Source organism: Zosterops lateralis (assembly GCF_965231275.1).
Source record: "Zosterops lateralis genome assembly, chromosome: 15".
NCBI classification, from domain to species: Eukaryota; Metazoa; Chordata; class Aves; order Passeriformes; family Zosteropidae; genus Zosterops; species Zosterops lateralis.
This window is the reverse complement of record NC_139775.1, coordinates 5,278,277-5,292,182: the sequence shown is the minus strand read 5'-3', so window position 1 is coordinate 5,292,182 and position 13,906 is coordinate 5,278,277.

Here is a 13,906-nt window from a genome sequence, read left to right as displayed (position 1 = left end):
ATTTATCTGCTGTGAAGTAGAGTCTGCACTTGTGCACATCCTCTGAACTCAGGATAATTCAGCCCACTCAGTTATGAAAGTAGCTTGAGAAATATGGAGCTGATTTTCCTTATGAGATTGGAGAAGCTTTGTAATGAAAAAAAATGTACCCACTGTGCTGGGTACACTGCAAGCTCTGCCAGTGGTTTTTACAGCACATTTTGAAAGAGAAGTGGAATCCAAGTCAAGGACGGGAGCTCTTTTTAGCACAGAGATTGCTGACGCTGGTGCTCATGACCAAAGGAAGATGCCAGTCTCTCAGGTTTTCTCCAGGACACTTGACTTATTATATATTGTGTTGCAGGAAAGAAACTCTGCATCTGAACAAGGTGGAACGTCACAGTCTCTGGGTTTTAGAACTAAAGGGTTGAGCCAGTCCCCATGTTGCAGGTGATACCAATCCAGGAGCCTTTGTCCAGGGGTTACCAGCCTGGGACCCCCAGAGTTTGGGACCACATGAAACCCTTTCATCTCCAGGCTGTGTTATCACTTGCAGAGCTGCTGTGGGAGTGTAAAACCTGCCATGTGTAGTGCAATGACAGTTCAACTTCTTCACTCCCTTATTTTTTACTAGTATTTTTGGGTTAGGACAATGTCAGGAAGAAGTTATTGAAGACACAACACTCTCATGAGAACTGAGGGCAGCTCTGACTGTAGTCCATGTGAGCACAGTCCTGCTGCTTAACCATGGGTGAGGGAAAAACCCTGCAAAGACATATGATTTCAGGGTCTAAACCCAGGTTTGAGACAGAGATTTATCATGGCAATGGGGAGAGAGGCAAACTGGATTCTGCTCCCTGGAGTGTTTGGGCAAGCTGATGCACAACTTCACATCTTGTGATGCTCAGCCTTGCTTCAGTGGCCTGATCCTGATATGTTAAAAAAGTTATTGAGGTGCTTTATAATTTAACTTCTCTCTGAAATTCCAGCCAGACTTACTGTATATGCAAATACCAAACAGGTAGAAGCCTTCATCCCAAGGAATGACTTCTGCTCTGTCCTTTCCAAAATCCCATCTTTAGTGTGCTTTTTGAAGTTAAACATTTTGTGATAGTTAAGATGATGGGCTTTGTCCTAAGCCTCAATCACTTAGAAATATTTGATTGTATATGACCCTAGCAAACTTTGGGAAATTATTGGCAGCTTTACTCCATTATTTGGGATCTTAGTCCTTCTGCAGCGGCACAGCAAGTAATTTTGCTTTGTGTAGCAAAGGCTGCTTGGGGCTGTCTGGATACTGCTAATTTAAGCAATGGATTGAGGAACTTTGTGCCTGGAAAATGAAATACTACAAATGGATCAGACAGTGGGAGGAAAAGTGGGTTTGTGTTTGCAAACACCCACTCAGCCACAAAGCACTGGCACCAGAGAAGTTTTTTAGCCAGTCCTGAATCTTATCCTCTATAAATCTGTGGCAATTAGGAGCAACTCCAGTGAGTTGAATGGGATTATTGATGTAAATAGAGAGGAGATCATATTTATGCTTCTGTGCAACTAGTCTTAGCAGGGAGTGGTTCCGGAAAAAAACCTAAAAGATTCAGGTTTGAATGCATTTTAACTATCCTTCCTGTCACTCCTGCCCCTTTAAATCCAAAGTAAAATGTTGCATAGAGTGCTTTCATAAATAATTTACTTTCTGCCTGACACCAGTCAGGGAGGCATAAAGCTTTCTGTGTGTGCATACTGCTTCCAGAGCTCAGCAGTAACTAGATCTGAATTTAAAACAAAAAATCTGAAGACTTCTGTTTTTCTATGAGGATGGAAGAATTTCAGGGACTTTGAAAGAGTCAATTCAAGCCCTACCACATCAGACACTCTCTGTGGTGTTTGAAAAAGCACTGTTCATTCATCCTGACCCCCCAGATGGGAGAGGGATGACGTGAGGAGAACTGCCCTTGTGGTTAAGGAACTGGGTGGAACTCCTGAGATTTTGGCTCAAGCCTCTGCTCTGCTCTAGGTGATGTTGGCCAGACAATTCACTCCTGTGCTGAGATCTCCAGGCTACTTCCAAACAAACTGGGAAGCAGAATGGCTGCATTGATCTGCTGTGCTCAGGAAAGATACCTGTTGCCCATTGGGGCTTAGCTAACACAACAGGTGTGTCTTGTTTTCCCAAATTATCTTGCAAAATTACTAAATTTCCACTTTTCAGAGGGATAGTAATTACTGGGCAAGTTGTGGAGTTGGGAGGTGTTTTTCCAGAAGTCTTTTATGACCTTGGGCAAAGCACTTAGGCAGAAATTTAGTGAAGTATTAAAGCATTTTAGTCCTATTGAGGGCTTACACTGGTTCATTTCAGTGGGATTTAGGGTTCCACTTTCTACTTAAGTATCTAAATCTTTTTGCGATCAATAAAAATCTTAAAGTTTCTCTTTGGAAAAAAAAAAAGGGAAAAATAAAATATCTTGTCTCACAGGGATGTTTTGAGAAGAAATTAAGGATTGTGAAAAAAACCAAAAGAAATTGACTATGAGGCTATATAGATGTGATAGAGAGAATGATCATGTATTCCTTAAAATAAATCCTGGAATACATGCTTGGCACGGGTGTTGTACAAGTATTTCCATGCTGGCAAGAGCAGCCGACCCATAATGCACAAAGCTCATTCTACAATTTACAGCAAACCTCTGGAAAAAATATTTCTTTCACTTAAAAAACCCAAAAAAACCCTGCCTGTGGCATGGCATCTGGAACATGCTTAGCAAGCAGCAGGAGCTCTTTATAATTCATCAAAAAGGCCACACAGATAATGAGACAAGGTTCCTCGCTGTAGCTAAATATTTCTTCCCAATGCTGCTTCAAAACAAGCAGTACCAAGGCAGTGGCTGTGGAGAAACCTCTCTCCAGTGTCCGGTCTGGTGTGTCCCAGGCAGGAGCAGTGCCCAGAGCTGAACTTGTGTCTGGGGGCACCATTCCCCCACTCCAGGGATGTTCCAGTACAAAGCACCAAACCATGAATGTCCCCTGCCTGGCTCTGGCATGGAATTTGGGCTAATGTGCCCAGGCTGAGGCTGAATGAGTTTCAAAAAGCTGTCAGGGCTGTCTTGGGAGCTCTGCTGCTGCCCTCTGCCACCACCATGCTTTCAGCTGGGCTGGGGTGGGAGAGTCTCCTGGCTCCAGACAGACCCAGAAGTTGTTGTTGGAAGAGAGGGCAATCTGGGTTTGGGCTGTTTTGTTTCTAGCTGACATTGTGGACAGGGCTGAGCTGAGCCTGCCTGTGGCCCTGGGGAAAGAAAATGTCTGTGGGAAATGATGCTTCGCTTGGCACCATTTCCAGTGGGAATCAGTAAGGATTTCAAAGATGTTCCCCCTGATGTGCTAAAGCTTAGCTTAAAAAAACACAGAGATGAAAGGGCAGCCTCCTCTGGCGCACGCTGAGATGTGACAGGGAGAGTGACTGCTGCTGCACTGAGCAGCAATGAGCTGTAATGAGCTGCTGTAAGGGGAGTCACAAGCACTAAAAAGTCAAATGAACAGGAATGACTGTGTGCAGGGTGATTCCAGCAGTGCCAGGGCTGCCTGTGCACACCGTGCCTTCGGTCCCTGTTCCTTTGCAGGGCTCTGGAATCCCATGGGACTGGGGGGGCTCTGAGGTGTCTGGGGAGGGACAGGGAGAATTGCTGTGCCACATAGGCTTCCTCTGCATTTTGGCACCCTCCCTCACTGTGTTTGTTCGTTTTTTTTTTTGGTTTTTTTTTTTTTTTTTTTTTTTTTTTTTACTTTAAATGTAAACTGCAGAGGCTTTGATACTGTAAGAGAAGAGAAAAGTGAGGCTCCTGTGCTTCACAGAAAAGCTGTTAGGTTATTTCCTAGTCTTACATCTGTCTTTTCCAGTCTGCTGTAACTGTGGCTGAAGCTGTAATGCAGAGATAGGGAATTTTCCATCATGTTGTGTGAATCTGGGAGGGTTGTGAGGCTCTGTAATTCTGCAAACTTTTAGAAACACAATCTCTTTGTGAGGTTCTGTGTCTCTGTTCTCTCACCTGTATTGTGATAAGCTTGTAGATGTGTGTTTATATCAATGAATCCATGTGTTCCTTCTTCCTTTTCTCCTGTTTAGTTTCACGAATCTTTTAGAAATTAGTAAAAGAGACTAGGAAATTGCCCCACCCCTCTGTCTGTGGGATACAGTGTCAAATGGAAGAGGGCACTGAAGGAGGAAACAGAACAGTGGAGAGTATGAGGGGATTGAAGTGCTTCCACCTACTCTTCCTTCCCTACATAAGGTCTGCATCTAACTGCAAACAAAGAATGGGAGAAGCAACATTAGAGAGTGTGTATGAATGATTTGCTAGTAGTTATAAGCAGAGGTTTCCCTCTTTCTTCCTTCTGTTTGGGGCGTGCCTTTTGGTCTCAATAACACTGAGAGATGTGCACTCCTGCCTTGGGGATGATAAATGGCTCTCAGTGATTAGGAATGGGACTACCTTCATCTCTGGGGTAAGCAACCAAGCTTACTGCACACAGTGGGGATGTAGGAGTTATTGTGGCAATAACCTGTTGAGTCACTGCTGTTTATTGTACAATTATTTGTGTTCAAGTCTGATGCCTAAATAATTTGCAATACTGAAACCTTGCAAAAAAAGGAAATTAAAGCAGAGAGCATTGCTTCACATGGCAGAATGTCCCTGCTGAATAAAATCTTTAGCTATTTCCCTTAAGCTCTAGTTAATAAGGTTCAAAAAAATGACGGCTGGGCTCCTCAGGGGCTGACATCTGAGTGCAGCTCAGAGGAGCAGACCAAATTTCAGATGCTTCTCTGAAGCTTCTCTCATCCATTTGAATGTCATAGGGTCTTCAAACCTGGGCTGAAAACCCTGTGAGGACACACTTCTCAGGTACCCCCTGGAGCACAGAAGTGCAAAGGCACGCAGAACTCATGCCATTTCAAGCCTGAAAACAGAAGTTTGTGGTGTACTGGTAATAGGCAGAGATTTAGGGTGGAGGAGGATCTTAATGACTGGTTTCAAACAATGGAAAATCTCACCCTTGTTTAAAGTATGGAGTGTGCAAGGCTTCTTAATAACAAATGAGGGAGGGCTTTGTGACCTGTCCCTATTTACTCTATGCTCATCTGGCTTATTACATATCCTGCCCAGTGTAAGATTGGTTATCATAGCCCAGCCCAGTGCCAGCACCCTAACACAAACACAAAACACACTCCCATGTGTGAACTGCTGGGGTTTCTCTAGGAGCATAGAGAAACAGCAAACATAGGCACATCCTTCGGCACACAGAGCCCCGGGGCACAGTGCCTTTACAGGGACTGAGAAACAGGCAGGGCCCTCCTGCAGGGTAACAACATCCACAGCCCTTGGATGTGCTGCACACGTGCCTGCCTGGTCACATACAGATCCAGGCTGTGGCTTTCCACAAGGCAGCACCTTTAGGAGGCATGGCAGGTTTCCATAACAGATCCAGTTTCAGTAGGAACCTTCTATTCCAAAGAGAAATACTCTTTTTTTTCTGTGAGAGAGAGCGAGTGAGCAAACAAGCCACACAGAGCCTAGCAGCTCTGGATTTCTGGATTGCATTCCTCAGCACAAGAGCTGGCAGCCTGTCAAGGATAGTCTTTAAGTATGCACATATATTTTTGCAAATTGGACACTAAGTGTCTTAGCAGAAACCTGGTACAAATGGGAGATGTTTCCAATCAAAAGTCAACATGTTGCTGATCCAGCTCATCACCATATCTTACCACTGGGGAGTAAACAAGTTGAAGTACCTGGCTCACATGAGATGACAGATAAAGGAACTGGGGTGTTAGGATCATTACTTGTTGACTCATGTGCCTCTCAAGCTGCCATGGTTCCTGCAGCAGCCCTGCAGCTCACTGTTCAGAATACCTACTTTATCCTCTTTTCCATCCCTGGTTTACCTCCAGTCTCCTGTCCTTGGAGTCTTTTGACATCAGTGTGAGTTTGAAAAATCTTTGTCTGAAACGTTATTTAGACTATTTAGAAATTGCTTGCCTACAATTGTGTGACTATGTGTCAGATCTGTGAACGCTGTCTGGGGCTTTGAAAAAAAGTACCTAAGAAGGAGCGAGGAGGAAGTGTATGAAAAGCCTTAACTTGGGTTTAAACAATGATGACTAGGCATTGTCTACGCAGGAGTTTCCTGTGCAGTGAGGGAGGCTTAGAAGTGAAGTGCTTTACTTGGCTTCCAATTCCATCTGCATTGTCTGGATCTATTCCTCCCACAGGTTTCTGAGGTAAGAGCATGGCTGAGTTTTCCAGGGACAAGAGAGTGCCACCTGAGATGCTGTTAATGGAGACCTTGCCCAGAGTGTACACAAAACTGGAAATTCATATTCTTGCTTAGAGGTCTGTATTATTTGTGGTATTGCTGAAAAAGCTGTGTTCTTTAGAATATTAGAACAGAGACTGGGAGAGTTAATCTGCAGTGCTTATGGAGTGGTCAGAGACACGTGGAACATGTCCCTACATGAAAAACTGCAAAGTGAATTCAAAATAAGTGAAATTCTGCAGTTCTGTTTGTTTATTTCACAAAAAGCCATCTTGATAAGCAGGAAAGTAGAAGGACAACTTTCCAAAGCAGAGGTAGGGCTGTTCCTGGCAGGACCCTTCCTGCTTTGTTGCCTCTCTGGACTGCCCATGGCCTCACCTGCTCTCTGGGCTTCTGGAAATGTTCATGCACTATTGACACAGTTTAGTGATAAAAATGCACTTTCCTCTCAATCCACTAAAACAAAGCCCCCTTTTTGTTTTGTTTTCTTGTCAGATTGTCTCTGTGACATTCATCTTCCAGGTTGTGACATTAAATGCTGTATTCAAGTATTAGAGAGAGGAGGATAATGTCAACAGCAGCTATCAGTACTTCAGCTTTCAGAATGTTTTGATGGTTCTCAGGCAAACTGAATTCAAGCTGTTGAAATGTGAGGATTCTTGTTTTCCTCCCTTCCCTCATGGTGTCTCTGACTCCTCCAGAGCACCAGAGCTCATCCTCCTTGAATCCACGGAGGGAGGTGAGGAGTTGTTTCAGTGCACCTTCCTGGATCCTTGATGCACTTGAAGGCTCTTTGATTGCAGTGTTATTTCCTCTCAGAGCTGATGTGATTCCCTCTGTGCAACAATAAAACTTAACAATCTTTCTACCCTTTCAAGAGAAAGGAAACAATTTTAAAAGATATATAGCCACATATATCCCTAACATTTCTAGGCTAAAAAAAATATATCACATTTAAAGTGTTGTGGCTTTGGCTCTGCTGGCTTTCCCACATCTGAACAATGCAGTGTCATGCTCCAAAACTTCATGACTTGTAAGATTCAGTGCTGGGTTGGTAACTTATTTGTTGTATTTTTTGAAATGCTGCAGTGTTGTATATCATTGGAAACAAAAAATACTTATTTGTCCTCTGATACTGAGCACTGAGTAGTAGCCATGTCATATCTGAATTAGAAATATTTTAAATTGTGACACTCACCAGCATATAAAAAGTATATTAGATTATCTTAGAATGTTTTTATGGCTCCATGTGAGTAATTCGACAGATGGTACAAAGGCACTTGGTTATAATGTTAAAGGAATGTAAAAAATTGTCTTGTTTAAAATAAGAAAGTAAATTCTCAGAAAATTCTACAACAGTTTTACAAGTGTGCTATGTGCTGCATAGATAAAGGAAGGAATGTGAATCCTTAATGCTATGCCTGCCTTGAAAACTCAAGTAAAATCTCATGAAAGTAGTAATGTTGTCCCACATGTACACTGAGAAAACATTTGCATTCCATGGTTCTGTATCTGTCTTGAAGATCAATGTGCATATGCAGGTACAGGCCGTGTTTAGAGAGTACATGAGTTAGGGAAACATATCCAGCTGCTGTGAAATCAGGCTAAATTTGCAGCACAAATTAGGTGGAAATTTTCCAGATTTGTATTTAAAACCAGCACACTCAAGAGCTTTGGAACTAAGCAAGCCCCATCTGTTTTAAAAAATTATACAGCACTTTGAACCAGCCGCAGTATACATCAAAATTTGGGATGTTGTATAAGAAACAGCAATTTCTAGGGTAGAAAGAAGATTTCCAAAAACTGATTTTGTATGTCTCTTCTTGAAGCAGTTGATTAAATGCACTCATTGCCTAAAACAATGCACTAAGTTTTTCATGTTAATTGTGAACTAGTTCCAAGTCTGATTCTCTGATGGAAGTGTTCCATCATACCTTATGGCTGAGCTGCATTAGCTGGTAGGTCCTGCTCAGCTAGGAGAGATCTCTCTCTGGCACCAGCCAAGCCACAGTTGGGGTTGAATGGCAATTTCCAGTGATATGTGCATTTTCCATTGTCTGTGCATCATGTAACTCTTCTTCCTGGGATACATTTGTGGACACAAGGAGGAGAAGGTGGTGAGGAGCCGTCAACACAGGTTGAGGAAAGAGGCCGGCCTGAACTGATTGTCTTCAGTGATGAACCAACAGCATTTGTGGGTGGGTGAGGAACCTGCCTGTCATTTACCTCAGACTTCAGCAAGGCTTTCATCAGTCTCCTAGACAATCCTCTGTGTAGTGTGAGACATCACATTCTCGATGGACAGAGTACTCAACAGATGGATAGAGAACTCAAAGAACTGGATAACTCAGCTCACTGATCCCAGACACACTCATAGGCATCTAACAAGTGCAGTACTCCAGCATCTGCTGGGACCTGTCCTGTTTGTGACCTTCACCAGTGACCTGGAGGAGGATGGGGCATGCTTTTGTCAAGTTTTCAGGGGTCACCAATTTCCAGCTGCCATCTGTCTGTAGCTTGTGGGCAAACCCACCAATCAGAGGGGCCTTGACAGGCTGAAAGGCCAGAAGGATCAGTAAGGATCAATACAAACTCTCCATCTGGGAAGAAAAAGCCCTGTAACAGTAAAGGCTCCTAAAGGCAGAGCCAGATTCTTCACTGAAATTGGTGGAAGGATCAGAGACAGCAGACATAAACAGTACAATAGAGATTCATACTGAGTGTAAGGAAAACTGTTTTCCTCATAGCAATGCTCAAGCAGTAGAGCAGACTGCCAGAAGAGCTGGGAAGTTTCCATTCTTGGAAGCTTTTAGGACCTGACTGGACGAAGCTCTGAGCCACCTAGTCTGACCTCAGGCTGGCACACTGCTTTGAGCAGCAGGTTGCACATGGAGATTTCCTGGGCTGCCCTCCAACCTGAATTACCCTCTGTGATCCTCTAAGAGCTGAACATTTGGGATTGAATATTTTTTAGGCTTTCAGGTGATGTAAACAAGAGCTGACCACAGGGGAGTCCGACCTACATATATTAGCCTGGGATTTGGTATTTCAAGTCTCCCAAAGAGTCTGGGACATAACAGGAGATGCGGTTCTGTAAAATGACAAACCTGCAGTACATTTATTGACTGACTCTAACTGGCCTTCTCAGCTCTATTTTGTTTCAAGTATTTCTGCTGGCTCAAACAATGGAATGTGTTACTCTAATAAACAGTAGAATAGTGGCCACTCACCTGGGGTTTGCAGGGGGACATCTCTATGTTCATTTCATCCAGGAGACACTATTGCCTGAATTGATAGTAGATTTGGTTTTCTAGCAAGAGAGGGAAGAAAACAGAAAACGTGACTCAAAGCTCCTGTAATCAATTAGTAGTGAGTAGACCAGGGTGTGAACTGAGAGCACATCAGCTAACGCCCTGAATTCCTCTGTGTGAAGCCGTTGACTTCACCCAGAAGGTGCAGTCAAGCCCTGGACAGATGCTCCTCTGCAGGTTCACCTAACCAGACGGAAGATGCTCCAGCTGCAGGTGCTCCTCAGTGCCCCTGTGCCAGAGGCTGCTGGCCCTTCCTCTTTGCTGGCAAAAAGGGTTTGCCTGAGCACGGACACCTCTGGTCCGGCAACATCAGCAAAGCCAACACAAACTACCCATGAGGTGGGTGTGAGCTGCTCCCAGGAGATTGCTGGTCCCAGGGGATTGCTGATGTAGATTAGGGAATGCTCCTGTGGGCTGCTCAAGGTGGCAGATCCAGTGCAGGGGCAGGCGCCAGCAGCATCTCACATGGAGGAGCATCTACCTGAAAAACAAGTGCAGAGGAGCAGATGAGCTGTGAACTCACACCCCTCGCACTGCACATTGGCTTTTTTTGTGTCACTACCAGTGAACAATGGCATCCACCCACCTTTTCTGAAAACTCCCTGGTATGTTGCACACAGGCCTTGATTATCATTGTCTTCCTCATTGACTCTCAAGAGTATGAATGTTTTACAGAAGCACAGATGTCACCCAGAAAATTCCAAAGTTGTAGAGTTGCCTCATAGGGCTTTTAGCTACACTTTGATATTTCCCTGGAGGATGCATTGCCTTCTTACATCTCTTTCTGGACAGAAAGTCCCTTTGTAATGCCCTTATACTGCAGAATTTTGTTTCTTCTTCTTTTTTTTTTAAATTTAAAAGCTTGCTTTGGGAGTTGTTTCACCTTACATGACAGTCAGTCCCCAGGAATCATTTCACTTTTACATAATGTGCACATCTGTGTTCTGTCTGTGGTGTGAAAACCAGCAGAATGCTGGCTGTTAATAACAACCATATATCCACTACTCTCCTACTGCCCCTGTGACCCTCCCTAAAGTCATTGGCAATTCATCATCTTGTAGTAATTTGTAATGAGCAGCGTGCAAAGGGTGAATTCCTGATGGTTTAGTGTGGCTGTTAAGTGTCCTCATTGCCCCTTGTGTCCTGAAGAGTTCTGTACTCTAGAGGACAGTTTCAGTTCACCTGTCACCAAACCGTGACCACCTCCGCAATGGGCATGGCAAGTATTGAACAGGCTCCATATGATCAAAAATAGATCCTAAGGGTAGAATCTCTTGGTGAGTATTGTGGCAGACATTTGCCTGTCCTGCAGTGACATGGGAGAGGAGCTCCTTAAATCACAGGACTGTCAGCAGCTGGAAACATCTGCAGATGTGGAATCTGTAGTCTCTCCTCTCAGACCTTGACATTACTGCTTAATCTCTTCTATTTGTGACTAAAGTTTTGTTTTTATTTTATTTTTTATAGGAGTCACATAAAAACTACTGCAGGAAGAAATCCTTGTAAATTTCTATTTTGAATGGCAGTAGGTATTGCAGGAATACATGTATATGCCAGGATGTGTGTATCTATACACACACACACACATATATATGTATGTAAATAAAACCACAGGGAGCTCTAATGCAAACATTACCACATACTGTGAAGCTAAATGGAGGCAACAGATACGGAAGCATGGGAAGGAGGTGTTGAGTTTTCAGGTGGTACAATAATGAAAAGTTAACATGCCTTGGTGTCCTGGTGGTGACACCCATGAGAGCCCAACACATGCCTCAAGGACAACACACCCTGAGAGGTGCAGTCGCTCCCTATTAAAGGGCTCATTGTTTTGGAACAGAGGATTTCCTTTACTGATCAAAGAGCTGCCTTTGATTAATCAGTTTTGAAATGAACGAATTTCTAAGTTCTTATTTTTCACTTTTCTTATGGGACATATTTCAAAAGCCTTTTGATGTTTGGTGATAGGCATTTAGTAAAAGGCAGGTATGCTTTTACAAAAAGAACCCTGAAAGTCTTGTTGTAAAGGGTAACGTGTATCAGAAAACATTCAGAACATGTTCGGCAGGTCTATTGCCTTCAGCAGACCCCTGCACATTCACAGAGTTGCTCTGGTGCTCATTCTTTAACAGGATCAACTGTTTTAAAAGGTAAAATCAGGCTGCTGGTCTGTGAAAAAAAAAAAAAAAAAAAAAAAAAAAAAAAAAAAAAAAAGGCAGTATCTACTGCAAAGGTCAGAAAATATTAATGTGGCATCTTACACTCACAGAGTACAGGCAGCACAAATCTCTACAAATAGGCATCCTGCTGGTAACCAATTGAAATGTAGGAGATAGTTAATGTCTTTCAATTGTAAGTGTCATTTGATCCCCAGGGAGACATTTAATGGATGGTATTTTCCTACTGAGAGTCCTGTCTTTTCTTTCTATACTTCATTAGTAATAGTTCAGGGTCCTCATGTTAATAAAAAATGTATTCACTGCTTACCTGATTTTTCACGTTTCACACATTGTATTAGGAAAATTGATGTTGTTTCTACAGAATTAAATAGAATACTTTACCTTTAATTATATGGTGTCTTCCTGTCTGCAAGCAGGTTTCCCCCACTACTTATTAACAAGCCAAAGAGAAGGAAAGAACAGAACAGAAAAGATAACAGTACCTGAATAAAGAAATAGCTATTTGCAAATCAACTTGCTGTGAAAGTTTACCCCCTCCCTATCCAAGCTGTGTGGTGTGGATTGGTCTTGGGATCCTTCAGAATGCAGGTTCTCTCTGAGGTATCTATGGGAAAAGGATGCCTCACTTCTGTTGTGGAGATGGACCTGTGGTATGAAAGACCAATTTACTGAGTGTTAGTAATTTTATCCATAAGTGGAACCCTGCAGTTGTTTGACAGGGTAGAGCATTAATATCCTACTGCCATTAAAGTAGAAAAAAATCACTTAAAGAACTCAAAATTCCACAAGCAGAGCTACCTGGAGTAATTTCAGATTCAAAACTCAAGCTGTTTCTCTCCAACTCTTTCCAGATGGCTCAGGGAGAATATACTGACCCATCTCTCTTCCCTGGGATCAGAGATTGGGATGCATTTTCTGATACCATCTTGGGTGGCTGCTGTCATGTTTTCACAATGTTTTAACTCAAACTTACTTTCTGGTAATCTTTATGAACTCCCCAATAAGCAGATAATTTAGTAACAGAAATACCTTACTTTAATGGTCTGTATTTTTTAAATACAAAACCCCCACTCTAACATGCAAATATAGAGCCTCCCAGGAACTGTTCTGTGTTGATGGGGTTCTATTCAGAAGTGCAATTCTATCTACATTTGTGGCTGCAATGTTCCTGCATGGGGCACTTGCCTGAAATGGCATAAACCAGTCCCCTGTGACCCACAAAAATACTCTGGATTAATTTCAAGTGAAACCATTGCGGGTGGAAAAAATCTGATAGTGCTCTTTTTGCATTAGACATGAGCTCTGCAGGTGCAGGAGCTCACTGCACATGTTCAATGTGGTCCTGAGCACTGGGCTCTTGTGCTGAAGCGAGGTTGCTCACCTTTCCATCGGGCACTTTCCACTACCACAAGGAGCTGTTCTTCCTATGTTTGCACTTACACACGTGTTTGAGTGCTCTGCTGGAGCAGAATCAAGCCACCAGTTTCAATATTGACTTGTTTTTGTAAAATTGAGCATGTTGTGTTTTGTTACATAGCTTGCGGTGGTGAGAGAAATCCATTAAATTTGAAGTTAATTAGTATGGGAAGACTGTAATTTATCGAGATTGCCTGAATGGAAGTAAGGGCATTGCTATTTAATTAGCAAGTGCATTTGGATTTTTAGATTATTTTTTTCTTTTTGATTTTATTCAAAATATTGTAAGTGCTTTGACTATAATGAAAGAAGAATAGATTAAGGACAGACGACTGAACAGACATTAAAAACCTATGACATAACATTAAATTTCTTTGCTATTAAGTGCGTGCTTTTGATCAGATAAAAGAACTTTTATTGCTGTGGTCTATTCTCATTTTGTATCTTAATTATGCCTGAAAAGATTCCTGAAATGACAAAGTCCTAATTTATATTACCACAAAGGACCAATCTTACAGAGTTATTAAACCAGAACGTGCCTATTTGTTGCTTCTTCTGCTTCCCTGTTTCCGAGACCTTCCACTGAAGTCATGGGCACCTTCAGGTAATTTCCATAAATGTTCATGCTCAGCTGTGTTTTATTCTGTGGGCTGCTTTCTTAGTTTTCCTTAACTTAAGTCATTGTAGGTTGAAAGTTCACTAACATCACCA